Genomic DNA, 15,719 nt, shown 5'->3' on the forward strand with positions numbered 1-15,719 from the left:
ACTACAAAGCGCAACGGGAAATGCTCAACAAGCATAGTAGCCAAAACAGGAGAAATTTGATCCTGGCCCCGGGTCACTGTCCGTGTGGAGTTTGCACATTCTCTCCGGGTCTGCGTAAGTCTCACCCCCACAACCCAAAAAGATGTGCAGGGTAGGTAAAGTGGCCACGCTAAATTGCCCCTTAATTGGAAAAAAAGAATTGGGTACTCTAAATTTAAAAAAAGAAACAGGAGAAATTACTGTGGTGTAAAAGCTGGGGGAAATTGACATCTTAAACACTCTCTTTTTGGCCCATCTATTATGTTGGTACTACAGATACCAGAACAATTCTACCCCCCCCCCCCCCACCCCACCCCGCCCATCGTCCCCTGGGCTCCCACCTTGGCACGATCATGAGCATAACTTGGTACTGCACTCATTCATAAGGATTTTTCTAGGTTCGTTGTGCAAATCCCAAGAAATCTCAAAGCATCATATGATTTAATTCTCCTAAAGCATCTATTTGTTGCTCTGGAGCAAGCAAACGCATTCCCACGCTGCATTCTGTCGCTGAGCATGCTCAGCAGGTTAAAGAGGTGGCCTTATTTCCTCACGCATATGGGAAAATGTTTGTGATAAATCAAAACTGAACAGAGATTTCCCACAATTGGTCGGGAAATCATCAAAGTGCCATTTGTGCTCGAGACCCATGACTCACCTTTTTTTGTCTCATGCCTCAAGTCGGCAGAGAAAACCTTCAAAGAGCAGCCTCCATTGATTTTGGTAGAGGAACATGCAAACACTAAGCTCTGAAATCTGGCAGTGACATGACGTCCATTGAATGCTCCGTTTGAGGATTTTGGATATGATCAGCGATGAGTTCCAATGTTCATTAGCAAATAGATGACCAAATGGGAATCGCGAAAGGCGTTGTAAAGTTTTGACAGCAACTAAAGAAAATGATAGATGTGATTTACTCCCCCTTTCCCCTCTCATTCAGCATCACTTCACGTCATGATCTTTCTAAACTTTCTTATGAAAAACTAACTTGGATGTTGTCCAGTAGCAGTAAAGCAGTGGGCTCCCTTATCACAAGGTCATCAGTTTGAATCCGGTATAGATTTTTTTCTTCAAAATTTCTTTTACTCAAGGGGTCGCTTTGTCAGATCTTGGCAATGCTATCGGATACCAGGGTATATGTTTTAATCCGTGCTGACTTCTTTAGATCCAGAATGCTTAAAACATGAGTTCCTTGAATTCAAAGGCAATAAATGTATTACGTGATTGGGCATTGCATCTGGTTTGAATGCATGAAGATCAATCACCCTGTCAATATGGTCAGGAACATTGACGTATTTCCATTTTTGAATACTTACGTGGATGTGCGCACTTCATCATCAAAACCATGATCTCCTTTCCAAGTAGTCCAACTGATTCAAGCTGGGAAAGTTGCCAAATTCTCACAGAACCACAACAGTCTTCTCCCCATTGCAATGAATGATTTTTGCTGAGGCTGGTCCCATTCCTCGATGGCTAGGGACAGTCTTAAATATTAGAACTCATTGACTGAGCTGTATGTTGTACTCATTGTGCTGTTCGCTGCACCATATGTTCTATAATGGATTCTTTAAATATCTCAATAATAATCTTTATTAGTGTCACAAGTAGGCTTACATCAACACTGCAATGAAGTTACTGTGAAAATCCCCTAGTCGCCACATTCTGGCGCCTGTTCGGGTACACCGAGGGAAAATTCAGAATGTTCAATTCACCTAGCAAGCATGTCTTTCGGGACTTGTGGGAGGAAACCGGAGCACCCGGAGCAAACCCACGCAGACACGGGGAGAAAGTGCAGACTTCACACAGACAGTGACCCAAGCCGGGAATTGAACCGGTGTCCCTGGCGCTGTGAAGCAACAGTGCTAACCACTGGGACCATTGGAAGAATGTTGCCCAAAAAACATCTTGCGGCTTTTATGTTTAAACATGAACCCTTTTTTGGTGGTCTTTAACTGTTTAAAGTCCCTAGGTGATCATCATGCATTGTGTGGTTCATCATATGGGCTGGTTGCTTACTTATAGAGGTTCTCTCTAGACTGTTCTCCCAGAGTTTCTTACCATGTGACTCTATACAACATACCGTGCACAGCGTTATTCTTCAATCCCACGTTAATCTTTTCTATGTCGAGCACCTGTACATTATAATGTCATGTTGGCACATTAACACAACATTGTATGGAGGCAGGTTTTAACCATTCAGGACACGGGCAGCCGAACAAACATGGTTGCGTCCACAGGCATATTCATGTTTCTGTGCATGTAAGAAGTACAAATCACCTTAACTGAGGAAAAACACTGCCTTTGATTGCAGGAAAATTTTTATTGACCATTTACTGTTTTTGGTGCAAATTATAATAGAAGTGCATTATTATTGAACAAACATACCTCTCGTGCAAAACCACGGTGAATAGAAAGCCCTACAACCTATTTTGTTGCGATTTACTGCTTTTTAGCACCACTCTATGTCTCATTGATTGGGTTAAAAATACTTTCAGATTTAAACTCTTATGAAAAAAATGCTCGTTTTTTTCTTTAATTCCTTCATTCTTTCTGTCATCACTTGACAATAGCAGTGACCTTAGAGGGGAGGTGTTTTGAATCTCCCTGGGCTGTCGAGAACTAAAATTTGTGAACCAAGTTAATGGTCAATGTTCATTTGCAGTTAGAGCCAGGACAGGAAAATGCAGAGAGGAGAAGGCTGTAGATAAAACAAATCTACCAGTTCCAATATTGTGCAATGGTTTCACTCAATGAGGATCTCGCTGCAAATGTCATCTAAGTACGTCTATTGCACTAAAATGAATACACACAGCAATCCCATGTGAACTCTTAAATAGGACGTCAGAAAGGGGCGGGGGGGGGGGGTGAAACAGCTGGGGACTCTGTTCAAGTAGAATACATGGTCTGTTATAAAAGCCTCAACACTACAATCCCTCTTTCTGTGAGCTCTTCTCTCATCTGTTAGCCAGATGTCCATTAAGCCATTCGAGTTAACATCTCCTGAAGAAGGACATGGTTATTATTATTATGACTAACCAATTCCAATGGTTTCATTCTCGCTTTGGCTTGCATTGTGGGTGTGAATTTGACAATGCCAAACCCATATTGCCCCCTTTCTGCCTGCTCTTCTAAGATTGGCAAAGGAAGAATGTTCTGCAGTTCATGACCTCAGCCTACCTCCTTCTTCCAATGGTCCTGAAGCAAGCGGCTTCACACTCAAAGAGCACAGAGAGGTTGTTTGCAGAAGTGACACTTTTCAAGCAAGCAATGTTAAACTATTACAGAATATCCATTATTTTATTAAATTAATGCTATCACTCGTGAAGGAAACACTTCGGCATGCAAAGGCTGATAGAAATTTGGCACATTCTCCCAAACAGCAATTGATACTAGATCGATTATTAATTCTTAAACAGATTGATCCGTTTTCACTGGCCGACTATGCCACAGAATATGGGCAAAGGTCAGGTCAGGTCAGAAGTCAGCCAAGATGGCAATGAATGGTGGAACATGGGCCAAGTGGATTTCTCTTGTCCTATATCCCTATAAACAAAGAGCAACATTTTATTCACAATAACATATAATAAGTCAAATTTTATACAGCATTCTATATCGCTCGGATATTCCAATACCGTGATTCAAAAATATTGAAACTCAACAATGTTCAAATATATAATAAATAAATATAATGTTTTTATTGTCACATTAACACTGCAATGAAGTTACTGTGAAAAGCTCCTAGTCGCCACATTTCGGCGCCTGTTCGGGTACACAGAGGGAGAATTCAGAATTCTCAGCTGGTACGGGAATTGAACCTGCACTGCTGGCCTTGTTCTGCATCACAAACCAGTTGTCTAGCCCACTGAGCTAAACCAGCCCCTGAATTAAAGGTGCTTGCATTTATTATACAAAAAATAAATAAAATGTATTTCACATCCCTATAAACTTTTAAGTGATATTGTTTCTACGGATTTCCAAAAGGGATTTGGCGAAATATCACATTGTTAGAGGAGTTAAAGGTCATGGAACAAAAGTGACTGGAACAGCATGGGTTCCAATCGGTTAAGAAATAGGAGCTAGAGCAGTTGTTTTCGGATTGGAGGGCTGCATGGATTGACGTTCAATACAAGGACCACTGCTATATTTGATATACATAAATGCTTCGAACCCAGGTAGAGGGCACAATTTTCAAATTTACAGATTAAGATGCAAGACACAGAAGTGAAGCATACCGTGAGGAAGGTGGCAATGGATGTCAAGACGACATAAACAGGCCGGTGAAATGGGCAGGCAAGCGGCAAATGAAATTCAACACAGAGAACTGTGAGATGATACAGTATGGAAGAAAGGCTCTCCGCCCCGCCACGCCACTTCTCAGCCTCGACCCGCGGGCGGGATTCTCCGTTACGCCGGCCGGTCAATGGGGTTTCCCATTGTAGGGCAGCCCCACGCCGTCGGGAAACCACCTTGCGCTGGCAAAAGTGAGAATCCCGCCAGCGGAGAATCCCGCCCATACATATAAAATAGTGCAATTGTAATGTGGGTGTGAGTAGAGAGGGAGCTGGAGACGGACAAAACCTTTGAAGCTGGCAGGGCAGGTGAATAAAGCAGTTATTAAAACAGATGGAATCTTTGCCTTTATATATCGAAGCATAGAGTACAAAAAACAGGCAATTATACCAAACTTACATAAAACACAACTTGGGCCCCAGCTGGAATATTGTTTCCAAATCTGTGCACCACAATTTAGAAAGGATGTGAAGGTTTCGGAGCGAGTGCAGAGGTGATTTCCTAGAATATTTCCCGGCATGCGTGATTATAGTTACATGAATAGACTGGAGAAGCTGGGAATAAGCAGAACAGAGAAGGAGGTTTGATAGAAATGTTTAACATCATGAAGGCTTTAGGTAAATAAAGATAAACTTTTTCCAACTGAGGGTTTGATAATGAGAGGGCAGAGATTCCAGACTATCGCCAAATAACTGGAGGCGACATGAGGAAAATCCTCATTAAAAAACAAGTGGTTAGGATTCGGAATGCACTGCCTGATAGGGAAATGGATGTTTAAAAAAATTTTTTTTTTACATTATACCAATTAAGGGGCAATTTAGCATGGCCAATCCACCTACCCTGCACATCTTTTAGGTTGTGGGGGTGTGACCCATGGAGAATGTGCAAACTCCACACGGACAGGGCTGGGATTAAACCTGGGTCATCAGCACTGTGAGGCAGAAGTGCTAACCACTGCACCACCATGCTGTCCCATAGGGCGGTGGATTAAGATTGAATATGGCCTCCATATTCCAGCTCCAGTCGTCTCAGCTGCCCCTTGACTCGGGGAAGATTTGGATAAAGTTCTGCCAACTCCTGAGGTCAAAATTGTCCTTAATGCATTTTAAGTAGTTCTTGGATGATACTGACCTTTGGTTAAGTTGCCCTCTGTTTTTTTCTGTTTATTGGTTCTTCACTGTGGGCTGATTCCAGTCTGATCTCATTGTCTAAATCATCTGAGTCATCTTCCTCCTTTGCAGATAAGACAAAGAGTTTTTATTCTAATGATGCAATTGTTAGTTTGGCTGTAGATGAATCACAAGTGGAAATATGTATAATGCGTAGATGATTCACATCATGAATACAATGTGCCAACTGGCGAGACTATTCTAGAAGCCACTGCAAAAGACTTCCTTCAAAATGTTGAGCAGTTCAGACTCAAGAGGATAATTAAAATTATACAGAATCATCGAGTCCCCACGGTGCAGAAGAAAAACATTCGGCCCATCAAGTCTTCATTGGCCCTCTGAGAGAGCATCCTACCTAGGCCCACTCCCCCGCCCTTTCACTGTAACCCCACCTAACCTTCGGACACTACGGGCAATTTTAGCTTGGCCAATCCACCTAATCTTTGGACTGTGGGAGGAAACCGGAGCACCCGGGGGAAACCCACGCACACACACGGGGAGGATGTGCAAACACCAAGACAGTCACCCAAGGTCAGAGTTGAAGCCGGTCCCTGGCGCTGTGAGCAAACAGTGCTAACCACTCTGCCACCACTGCTACATACAGTTACAGACACCCTAAATGACATAATGGTCCCAATCTTCCGAGGACTGGCAATCACTGATGGATTGCCACTCCACTCCTATGTTTCTGCTCCGCATTTCTGGAATTGTCTTCCGATTGTAGCTTCTTCGGAAATGCAGAGTAGTCTTCTGGTGAGTTGCTTCCTCAGAGCTTTGGATCATCGGGGAGAAGATAAGCCACATCTCTTCTCAATGGCACTAGCTGCCAAAACCTAGTGAGTGTTAACTAACCCACTGAAAAGCTTTGGGATCTGTAAGCAGCTACTTCATGAGTGAATCAGTGAGTGATCGGATGAGTATGTAGGCGTATAAGTGGGTAGGGTGGGTAAGGTAGATGGGTACAGTGGTAGCTGGGCAGGGTGATAGGTGTGGAGGTGGCAGTTTGGTGGGTTAGCTGGTGGGCAGGGTGGCAGCTGGATAGGGTGGTAGGTGGGTGAGGTGGACAGAGTGGGTCAGGGATAGTTGGGTCAGGCCGAGAGGAGTTATCAGGTTGTGGGATAGTCAGGTATGATCGGGGGAAGCTGAGGGGTTTGGCAGGGGAGTCACAAGGTCAGGCCTGGTCAAGTCTGGTTAGGGAATATTAGGGGCTTGCGGCCGAGGTCACGGGGTCAGGGCAGAGTCGGGGGGAGGGGGGGGGTTAGTCAGGTCAGTGTGGCATAGGGGATTTTTACAGTAACTTCATTGTAAGCCTACTTGTGACAATAGTAAAGATTGAGATGTTAATGAATGCGTTCATGCCACCTGACAGCAGGCTAACGGACCCACCATTCGCCCGCCACCGGGAGAATTGCAAACTGTTTTTACGTTGGTGAGTTTCTGACCTTTTGTTGGCTGTTGTGTTCCCCGTTCCCGCCCACCACGAAGCCTGCCCTGGGCAGGATGGTAAAATTCCTGCCCATAGTTTCTGAGCTCTGAGTTGAAGTCATTACCCTGGCTTGGAGAGTGGACACGAAAGAAATCTGTGATCTTCCCCTGCTGTCCTGTGTTGTCACTCCTTGATTGGTTATTGATTTTGAGTTCAATGAACATACACGACACTGCTCCTTCGCCTGTCGCTACTCAGCTCTGCATTTGTGGGAAGGAAGAACGTGGAATAATTTGAAGGTTCTCTTTTTGCCCTTGTTGCCGAATCTATACTTCAGCAGAGCATCCACGTCTTGTTAATGTCTGACTGACTCATTTCACTAGTGGCTCTCTGGACGCATTTGGTTGCAGAAATGTTTGGTGCTGTTGTCAAAGGCAGTGACCTTTGTGGACAGAAGTTTTTACCCTTCCAGGTGCTTCCAGTAAGCAGGATGAAGCACAACCTCTGTACACACTGCCTGTGGGGTAAATGCAGACAAGACCACTGTAGTCCGGACATGGGTTCTAGTGTCGATATTTGGCGGTCAGCTGCTGCCTACGTGCATGGTGCTGCACTATTCCAGATTCCATCTCTTCCTTCTCCATGTCCTCCTCAAAGGCACGGAAACAATGAAGTCCCCAGAGGGAAATCCATTCTTCAGCTGCACAGAGCTCCCTTTAAACTCCCAGCCGGTTTCACAAAACACCTTTAGATGCTCGGGACCTACAGCTACAAAGCAGAGGAAGTGGCTGCCAGCAACAGAATTAGATTCCAGTGTGACCTTTCACCTTCCCCAATCTCCCCCTGCTGGTGAGGCACCATTCTCAAGGGGTGATAGGTGGGCGAGGAAATGGAGGGGAACCCCAGCAGGCTCTTACCCCATGCCCCAATCCAGTGGGTGAGTTTCTGACAGGCAGATCAGATTCACAGCGAAATCAGGGGAGAGAAATAGTGGTGACCATATTTAGGGATACGGCTCCCTTTAATTGACACGTTGCCTGAAGGTGGACTGTATTTTGAAGTAATATCCAAATCAAAGTCTCGCCTTGGCCCCACCAATCATTTTTGTGCGGCATTATTACTCTGCTGAGTAAGTTTAGGTTTTGCAGGAACGTGAAGCATACGCCAAGGTTTAGCCAGGGCTCCCTGGAAGCTTTGGAGGGACAGATTCAGGAGGTCCACCAGCCTTAACTCACTGGCCTGGGGGGTGCCCGCAAAGGAAGTCAACTCTGTGGGAACCGCCAGAGAAATGCCATCCAGTGCAGGAAGAGGATGTATGATCTTATCTGCAACGCCAAGGTAAGTTTCTTTTTATTAATATTTTTATTGAAGGTTTTCTGTTTTACATTTAACTACAAGACACAACAAAGAACAAAGAACAAAGAAAAGTACAGCCCAGGAACAGGCCCTTCGGCCCTCCAAGCCTGCGCCGACCATGCTGCCCGTCTCAACTAAAATCTTCGATGCTTCCGGGGTGCGTATCCCTCTATTCCCATCCTATTCATGTATTTGTCAAGTTGCCCCTTAAACGTCACTATCGTTCCTGCTTCCACCACCTCCTCCGGCAGCGAGTTCCAGGCACCCACTACCCTCTGTGTAAAAAACTTGCCTCGGACATCTCCTCTAAACCTTGCCCCTCGCACCTTAAACCTATGCCCCCTAGTAATTGACCCCTCGACTTCCGGTTGCGGCGATGCCCAGCTCAGCCGCACGTTTCGGCGGCTCCAGCTCAAACGGTTAAGAGCCCGAACGGGAAATTTTTTCACGACGAAACCCGGTGTGGGGTGAGTTAATAGGGAGTCCCCCCCCAACGAAAGAGAAAAATATCGGCGGCGGTGGCTACATCACGAAGAATCCTCGACGATAGGGACAGGAGGGAAAAAGAAGCAAGCTGGCAGCGGAGAAAGCCCAGGCGACATGGGGCCCGATCAAGACAAATTCTTAAGACGGTGTGTGGAGCTACTTAAGAAGGAGGTGCTGACCCCGATGCTACAGGCAATTGAGGGGCTTAAGGAGGCACAAAGGACCCAGGAGACAGAGCTCCGCGTGGTGGAGCAGAAGGTGACGGATAATGAGGACGAGATCCTGGGCCTGGCGGTCAAAACACAGACGCACGAGGCGCTCCACAAAAAGTGCATTGAAAGGATTGAGGCCCTAGAAAACAGAGCACGAAGGAAGAACCTTCGGATCCTGGGTCTCCCTGAGGGAGTGGAAGGAGCGGACTGCGGGGCTTACGTGAGCACGATGCTAAGCTCGCTGATGGGAGCTGAGGCCCCTTCGGGCCCCTTAGAAGTGGAGGGGGCTCATCGGGTCCCTGCGAGGAGACCAAAGGCGGGAGAACCACCTAGGGCGACAATTGTGTGATTTCACCGCTTTAATGATAGGGAAGTGGTTCTGAGATGGGCCAAAAAGGTACGGAGTAGTAGATGGGAGAATGCGGTGGTAGGGGTGTACCAGGATTGGAGTGCGGAGGTGGCGAGAAGGAGGGCGAGTTTTAATCGAGCCAAGGAGGTGTTACACAAGAAGAAGGTGAAGTTCGGGATGCTGCAGCCGGCACGACTATGGGTCACGTACCAGGAGAGACATCACTACTTCGAAACGGCGGAAGAAGCATGGACCTTTATTAAAGACGAGAAATTGGATCGGAACTGAGGGACTGATATTAGAGGGAAATGTCACTGTCGATGTATATAGAGATGTAAATTGGGAAGGGGGGACACACTAAGAAATGTGGGCGCCGGTGGGGGGGGAAAGAAAAGGCATAGGCGGAGGATGAGGAATGGGAGTGGGGTGGGAGAGGGAGCTGCGCCACAAGGGGCGGGACAGCTACAGAGATGTTCCCGCGCCAGAAAGATGATGGCGGGAAGATAGGCGCAAGATAGATGGGAGTTCCCCACACGGGGGGGGTCAAGGAGTGAGCAGGAGAAGCCGGGGTCAGTTGAAGTCAGCTGACTTGCGGAAGTAATATGGGGGGAGCAATCACGCTAGAGGGGGATCCAGCGGAGGGAGGGGGGGGGGGAGGATAACTGGGTTGCTGCTGCAGAAATCAAAGAGGAACTGGCTAAAGAAAGGGTGGGCGGGGCTGGAATGTGCCACCTGGGGAACGAGTGGGAGCGCGAAATCGGGACATGGGACTGGCCTAGAGAGGGTGATGGCTAGTCGACACGGGAAGGGGGCAGGCAGCCCCCTAGTGCGGCTGATCACGTGGAACGCCTCCTGATGCCCTGTCCCGCGGCACATGTGCCACCGCACAAGTGGACCGCCTCCGAGCCCTCCACGAGGACCACTGCCACCCGGGGGTCACTCGCTTTTTCCACTTTATCAAGACCCGCAACCTGCCCTACTCCATCGAGGAGGTCAGGACAGCCACCAGGGACTGCCAAATCTGCGCGGAGTGCAAACCGCACTTCTCCCGGCCAGAGAAAGCGCACCTGATAAAGGCTTCCCTCCCTTTGAATGCCTCAGCATGGATTTCAAAGGCCCCCTCCCCTCCACCGACCGCAACGCGTACTTCCTAAACGTGATTGACGAGTACTCCCGGTTCCCATTCGCCATCCCCTGCTCCGACATGACCGCAGCCACCGTCATCAAGGCCCTCCATGGAATCTTTGCACTGTTCGGGTTCCCCGCTTACATACATAGTGATAGGGGGTCCTCCTTTATGAGCGACGAACTGTGTCAATTCCTGCTCAGCAAGGGCATCGCCTCGAGCAGGACGACCAGTTACAACGCCCGGGGTAACGGACAAGTAGAGAGGGAGAACGAAACAGTCTGGAAGACCATCCTACTGGTCCTACGGTCCAGGAATCTCCCAGTCTCCCGCTGGCAGGAAGTCCTCCCGGATGACCTCCACTCCATCCGGTCACTGCTTTGTACTACAACCAACCAGACACCTCACGAACGTCTCCTTGTCTTCCCCAGGAAGTCCTCCTCTGGGACCTCGCTCCCGACCTGGCTGGCAGCTCCCGGACCCATCCTGCTCCAGAAACACGTGCGGGCGCACAAGTTGGACCCGTTGGTAGAGAGGGTCCATCTTCTCCACGCTAACCCCCAGTACGCCTACGCGGCCGACAAGATACGGTCTCCCTATGAGACCTTGCGCCCGCCAGATCCCCACGCACACCCCAGCCACTAATCCCACCCTCCCCTCCACCAGGGCACCTTACAAGAGGATCGAGGCCCCCCCACCTATCGACGCACCCCACAGGCGCTCCCTTCCCAGGTCAACCGTTTTCCCCACCAGCGCCGTCTAGGGGTGTCGAAGCTGCCACAGAGATCGAGGCCACGCCCCCGGAGTCACAGACGCCCGAGCCTCTACCGGAGTCACCACAGAAGCTCCGACGATCACAGAGGACAACCAGGGCCCCCGATCGACTGATTGCTTCATTTTAAATTGTAAATTTAAATCATAAATTGTAAATAGTTACTAGAATTGTAAATAGTTACAAAACGCTGTACGGAGGTACTACGGTACCTCCATAACTAATTCTACCACGTTGCCATGTTTGTAATATCAGGCCACCACCCCCGCCGGACTCTTTTTTAACAGGGGGTGAATGTGGTAGTCTGTGTAGAGGTATTACGGTACCTGGTAATGCTGGAACACCATTGGTAGATATTGTATGCTCCCTATTTGTCAAGCAGTATGGTAGCTCCGCCCTGCTAGGTGGGGTATAAGAGCCCGTGCCGCCCCAGCAGCCTTCATTCTGTACCTGAGCTGCTGGGGGAAACATCTAGCCTATTAAAGCCTTCAGTTGGACTACAACCTCACTTTAGTGGTCATTGATCGTGCATCAGTCAGTGCCCGAGGCAGAGGTTGGTATCGGGTGAGGAAGAGAGACCCGCTGAGTCGCGGTTCCCCATGGGACGTTGTCAACCAGCCCCCCTGCTCCCATCATCACCCCCCACCACCACCCGTCCACCTACCACCACCCATCCACCCACCACCACCCCAACCCACACCACCCACACACCCTCTGTCCATCACCACACCCCGACTTACCCCAACGCACTTCCTTCCCCCCACACCCCCCCACCACCCCACTGACCCCTGGCCCGCGATGTAATCATGCATCTTGCCTTGTGTCTATCACGAGCTGCTGGTGATGGGGGTGGGTCCTTCTGCTGTCCCCGCCCCTGACCCCAGCCACAACGAGAGCCCCATGTGTGGACCAGCGACGGGTCAGACTGACAGGGCATGGGCCCACATTCCGAGACACCCCGGAGCTCGAGTCCTGGAATGACACTAACTTCCCATCACAATCTCCAACAGCCTCCACCATCTCAGAGACACTCGCCTTGTTTGGGTACTTTAGTGAAGAGGCTCCTGGGCCACTGTCTGGTGCGCACCACACACATGCTCCGGTACAGCAGGTATACGTGGGAACTCCCAAGGGGGCAGCCGATCGGAGGGCAGGCTTACCCCAGGGACTAGCTGCCGTCCAGGCGGGTCTCGGGCTTCTGGAACGGACGGTCCCATCGATTGTGGCGATGCGGTCGCAGAGCCAGGGACTACATGAGGGGTTGTCGCCGAGCATCCAGCACCTTCAGGAGCAGTTGGAGGAGTCCAACCGCGTGCAGGGGCAGGAGGTGCTGCCGACTATGCATGCCACCCAGGCCAACACTGCGTGGGTGGCGTCTGTGGTGGAGGCATTGGGGGGGCGAAGGTTTCGGCCATGGGTCAGGGTGTCCAAGGCCTGGGGCTGTCTGCGCAGGCGCTGGCCGAGACCCAGGACATCCTGCCCGATCACAAGCAGCGATGTCAGAGCCACCTGGACATTGCAACAGTGCTCCTGAGCGCGGCCAGTCACAGCGGGCCATGGCTGAAAGCATCAGCGGCATTGCCCAGGCACAGGCCGATGTGTCACAGACCCAGAGGGAGGTGTCCCAGTCGCAGGGGGAGATGGCGCCGTCACTGGCTGTTGTGGCACAGACCCAAAAGGTGGTGGCACAATCCCAGCATGATGTGGCGCAGTCCCAGACCGAGATGGTCCACTCCCTGGGCGGGATTCTCCGAAAACTGGCGCGATGTCCGGGACGGGGCGCCAAAAATGGCGCGGATCACTCCGGCGTCGGGCCCCCCCCCAAACAATGCAAATTCTCTGGCCCCGAATGGGCTAGCAGCGGCGTGATGCCATTCGCGATGGCGTCACCCGACGTGGACGGTGACGCCGCGCGGCGTCATTAACTCCGCATGGCGTGACGGCTCAAAAGACGCCCCCCCCACACCCCGGAAGACCCGACAAGATGGCCGCCCGCCGTGCAGCCCCGAGGTTCCAGGACCGCGACATCGAGGCGCACCTGAACGCAGTGGAGGAGAGGAGGGAGTCCCTGTATCCCGGGCACAGCCGCAGAGTTGCCCCACGCCACAGCCGGCGTCTGTGGAGGGAGGTGGCAGAGGCCGTCAGCACTGTGGCTCTAACACCACGGACAGGCACCCAGTGCCACAAGAAGGTGAACGACCTCGTCAGAGAAGCCAGGGTGAGACCCCCCCCACGCCCCGCCCTCCCTGCACGATGTGCGGCACACCCCCAGGTGAAACCAACCCTAATCCTAACCTCTGCACTATACGCGCAACCGATGGCGTGCATTCATATACCTGTCTAACACTGTTGCCCTTTACCCCTGCCACCCACCCCCCCCCACAGGAGAAGCGCGCACACAACACCAGGGAGCATGTGAGGACTGGAGGAGGCCCAGCTGATGAGAGGCCACTCACCGTACACGAGGAAAGGGCCCTGGAACTGGCTGGCGGACCTGAGGACTGGGAGGTTGCCGATGCAGAGGTCGGGGGCGTACTAACAAGTGAGCCACCGACAGCCCGTCCCCATATCGACCCTCCCCTATATCCCCCCTCCCCCATATCCCCCCTCCCCCATATCCCCCCTCCCCCATATCCCCCATATCCCCCCTCCCCTATATCTCCCATACCCCATATCCCCCCTACCCCATATCCCCCTCCCCCATATCCCCCCTCCCCCATATCCCTCATATCCCCCTCCCCTATATCTTCCATACCTCATATCCCCCCTACCCCATATCCCCCTCCCCCATATCCCCCATCCCCCATATCCCCCATATCCCCCCTCCCCTATATCTCCCATACCCCATATCCCCTTCCCCCATATCCCCCCTCCCCCATATCCCCCATATCCCCCCTCCCCTATATCTCCCATACCCCATATCCCCCCTACCCCATATCCCCCTCCCCCATATCCCCCCTCCCCCATATCCCCCATATCCCCCCTCCCCTATATCTCCCATACCCCATATCCCCCCTCCCCCATATCCACCCTCCCCCATATCCCCCCTCCCCCATATCCCCCCTCCCCTATATCCCCGCTCCCCCATATCACCTGATCACTGCCTGCGTGTCTAACCATGCATGCTTCATTGTGTATCGCAGGAGCAAACGTCGAGGCACCCATCCCCGCAGATGCAGACCGCCCGCAGGATGCCCGTCGGAGGCCACGGGAGACGCAGAGACATGAACCCTCCAGCATGCGACGCCCGCAGGATGCCCCTCGGAGACCACGGGAGACGGAGAGACCCGGACCCTCTGGCACGCGACGCCCGCAGGATGCCCCAGGGCGACCACGGGAGACGGAGAGACCCGGACCCTCTGGCACGCGACGCCCGCAGGATGCCCCAGGGCGACCACGGGAGACGGAGAGACCTGGAACAGTAGGGAGACGACGCCCCCGTCTCGTGCGAGTGCGGCGACACAGGCGTGTGCCACCCAGCGATGAGGGGGCCAGCCACAGGCCCCCATCGCAGCCGAGCCACGAAACCACTACCCAGGACATCCCTACCCAGGACAGCCCTACCCACGACACCCCTACCCAAGAGACCCCTACCCAGGACACCCCTACCCAGGGCACCCCTACCCAGGACACCCCTACCCAGGAGACCCCTACCCAGGATACCCCTACCCAGGAGACCCCTACCCAGGACACCGAAATACCGGACAGTGACACAGAGCGGATGGGTGGAGACGAACCCCCACCCCAAAGTGCCACGGACTCAGAGTGGGACGAAGAGCACGACACAACGCCACTGCTGTCACCAACACCCTCCACCATCGCAGAAACACTCACCACGGTTGGGCACTTTAGTGATGAGGCGTCTGGTACACTCACTGGTGCGCACAACACAGCCGTCCTGGTACAGCAGGTGGAGGTAGGAGCAGCAGAGGGGCCAGGAGGTCGGAGGGCATCCTGGCGCAAGCGAACATCTGCCGCCCAGATGGATCCCGCGTTCCTGGAGTTACCACACCCACCCATAGATCCGATGCAACCACCGAACCTGGGACAAGCGAAGCGGGTGACGGCCGGCTTGCAGCAGCTGCAGTCGCAGGTGGAGGAATGCACCCGTGTCCAGGAGCTGGGAGTGGTGCCGGTCATGCGTGCCACCCAGGCCGACACCGCACGACACGGGGACGGGGGTGGGGACGGGGAGGTGGGGGGATGGGTGAGTGCCGGGTACGGGGGGGGGGGGGAGTGCCCGGGATGGGGGGTGAGTGCCGGGTACGGAGAGGTGAGTGCCGGTTACGGGGGGATGGGTGCCGGGTACAGGGGGATGAGTGCATCACCGCACGGGTGGCGTCCGCGGTGGAGGCAATGGGTGCGACGGTGTCAGACATGGGGAGCAGTATGCGAGGCCTGGGGCTTTCTGTGCACTCACCCCCCCGTCCCCGGCACTCACCCCCCGAATCCGGCACTCACCCCCCGTACCTGGCACTCACCACCCCCTCCCCG

At 52.1% G+C, this 15,719-nt stretch overlaps 1 long non-coding RNA gene across 1 annotated transcript in view; it reads right to left on the minus strand.

Annotated features, from left to right (window-relative positions):
* Positions 1 to 2,321: 2,321 nt before the first annotated feature.
* LOC140425822 (uncharacterized) overlaps positions 2,322 to 15,719 on the minus strand; it is a 32,225-nt gene continuing 18,827 nt past the window's right edge. The window contains exons 3-5 of the long non-coding RNA XR_011948034.1: positions 5,461 to 5,562; positions 4,729 to 4,883; positions 2,322 to 3,582 (exon numbers count right to left, since the gene is read on the minus strand). This is a non-coding gene — a long non-coding RNA (uncharacterized lncRNA). The remainder of the gene's footprint in view (positions 3,583 to 4,728; positions 4,884 to 5,460; positions 5,563 to 15,719) is intronic.

The sequence above is a fragment of the Scyliorhinus torazame genome, chromosome 6 (assembly GCF_047496885.1).
Source record: "Scyliorhinus torazame isolate Kashiwa2021f chromosome 6, sScyTor2.1, whole genome shotgun sequence".
NCBI classification, from domain to species: Eukaryota; Metazoa; Chordata; class Chondrichthyes; order Carcharhiniformes; family Scyliorhinidae; genus Scyliorhinus; species Scyliorhinus torazame.